The following is a 2,313-nucleotide window of genomic DNA, read 5'->3' as shown; positions in this document are numbered from 1 at the left end:
TGAATAGAGAGAAATACTGTTAACTGATGGTACATGGAGAGGATTATGATCATTGTAATGAAACAAAGTGTATGATTTGTTGAATGTAAAACTGAAGATCTGCCCTTTAAACTTCCACTCAATTCGCAAAAAAAATTAACACCAGGGATATGAAGTGAGGGGAGATGCACAAGAGCACCTATACTTGCAGATAGTACCCATTTGACCTCACTTTAATGGCTGGATGATCAGAACCTGACTAGAGGAAGAAAGAAGAGGAAAAAAAGAATAATCCACTACAATAATGAACTTGACGTATACTTATGGTTGTAGTAGCTCAAAAGTGGGAACAAATCTTTACAGTGAGGAACATTCTGACTCTCTCAGTACACAGGGTTGACAGGGAAAGGCAACATAGACATTGGCTACCCATAGTGGAGGAGCTACAAACACACAAAGTGACTGACTTACAAGCTTTCAAGAGGGAGCTTAGTTTCAGAGGGTGCAGGGGAGGGTAGAAGCTCCATTGAGTGGTTTCCAACCAGTGTGGACAGGGCTGGTGAAAGGAAATGGGGATAATACTCTTGAGGCTCAATAATGAATAATTGCTATCAGAACTGACTGTGAATGTTGCAAATGTAAAGGTAGACATTTTATAACAAAAGGAGGGAAGTGGTTGATCTTGCAGTCCAGAAGCAGAGGACCCTGGGACCATCAAGGGAGAAGAGAGAAGTGTGGGACCCTATCTAGAGAAGCAGTGATGCCAGAGATGGAGGCAGAGATTATGACATGGAGAAATAAAGGGGCTGGGGACTCTGGACTCAGGGAGGGAGAGGGGCTGTGTGCTGCCGGCCAGGAGGTTGGCTTGTGGGGTGTACCCTTTGGTTGTTTGAATGGTTACAAATTCCTGAGTGCTTCAGTATACATCAAAAAAACAAAAAAACAAAAAACACAAACACACACACACAAAAAAAAACACACACACACACACAAAAAAAAAAAAAAAACAGAGGGAATGGAAGCAAATGCTGTTAAATATGATGATGCATGGAGGGGACTGTATTCATTACAATGAAATGAAAAACTGTAGGATGAATGCAAAGCTGATGTTCTCCCATCACTAAATTCACAATAAAAACTTTTTACAAAAATTAACAACGGGGAGAGTAGAGCAGCGCTTCCCTGACCAGGCAACTCAGGCAAGGAAGTCACTGGGGAAAAGGGGCAGAATCGCATTGCACATAGGCTACCTCTGTCTAGCAGACAGACAGCCTTTGAACAAACATAAGATCTTATATTTCAAAAGTATGAACTCGTTTTTTTAAAAGATCAAATTGCTGACGAATTACAGGCATTTTAAGCTTTTGCCTGCCTGCATGCGGCTCTGTCTTCTGTGCCCACACGTGCCTCTGCCCCCTGCAGACACTGTAATGCAGAGCTACAGCAACCCCACTTAGGAGGCTGCATTTCCAGAGAAAAGGAAGCATCAACTAACAAAGCCAAACAAATAGAGAGGGATATTGGCGCGGATATCAGGAAATTCGGGGTACCAATGGTGCAGAAAGACTGAGAGAGGCATTCTTTACGTCATCAAATACGGACACTGCCTCCCTCCAGCCATTAGCCCAGCCCTCGACAGCCCCAGACTAGACCAGCCCTCTGTCAAGCCACCGAGGCTCAGGAACGCCCAAGGCACAAGCCCGCCCACTGAGTCCAAGGCCCTCCCAAGGCCCAGACAATCCCACTGAGGCCAAGGCCTGCCCTGAGGCCCAACCTGCCCAGATACTGGTCACAAAGGCTCAGGCCCAACCAAAGCCCAAATCACATACCCGCTGCCACCGAGGTCCAGGGACCCCAAGGCACAAGCTGCCGCGCAGCCAGGTCGCTGAGGCCCAGTGGCCCTGAGACCCAACCCGCCCGCCCGAGGCCCAAAACACCCACCTGAAGACCAACCATCCTGCAGCCCGGTCGCTGACATCCAGGTCCCCAGACGCCCAAACCACCCGCCCAAGGCCCAAACCGCCCAGCTGAGGCCCAAACCACCCACCCAAGGACCAACCCTCCTGCAGACCGGTCGCTGATGTCCAGACCCCCAGAGGCACAACCCGCCTGCCTGAGGCCCAAACGGCCCGCCACCGAAGCCCAGGGCCAACTGAGGCTCAAAAAGTTACTCTGAGGTAAGCAATAAGAAGCGTGAAAAGGGAAGACCACACCCTGATCACATCTTCCTGGAGGTAATCAGGAAACATAAAAAATTACCAAAACACATAATTAATTACTAGGGCCACAGATAAACATTAAACATGTCCAAGAAGCAAAAGCAGATGACCATAT

General features: G+C 47.9%; 1 protein-coding gene across 4 annotated transcripts in view; it reads right to left on the bottom strand.

Moving 5' to 3' along the window:
• DNM3 (dynamin 3) overlaps window positions 1–2,313 on the bottom strand; it is a 1,007,215-nt gene that overhangs the window by 848,882 nt on the left and 156,020 nt on the right. The window lies entirely within an intron of this gene.

This window comes from Chrysochloris asiatica, unplaced genomic scaffold, assembly GCF_000296735.1.
Source record: "Chrysochloris asiatica unplaced genomic scaffold, ChrAsi1.0 scaffold00100, whole genome shotgun sequence".
Classification (NCBI taxonomy): domain Eukaryota; kingdom Metazoa; phylum Chordata; class Mammalia; order Afrosoricida; family Chrysochloridae; genus Chrysochloris; species Chrysochloris asiatica.
The sequence above is the reverse complement of the archived record's forward strand: the minus strand, read 5'-3'. Positions and strand labels throughout refer to the sequence as shown.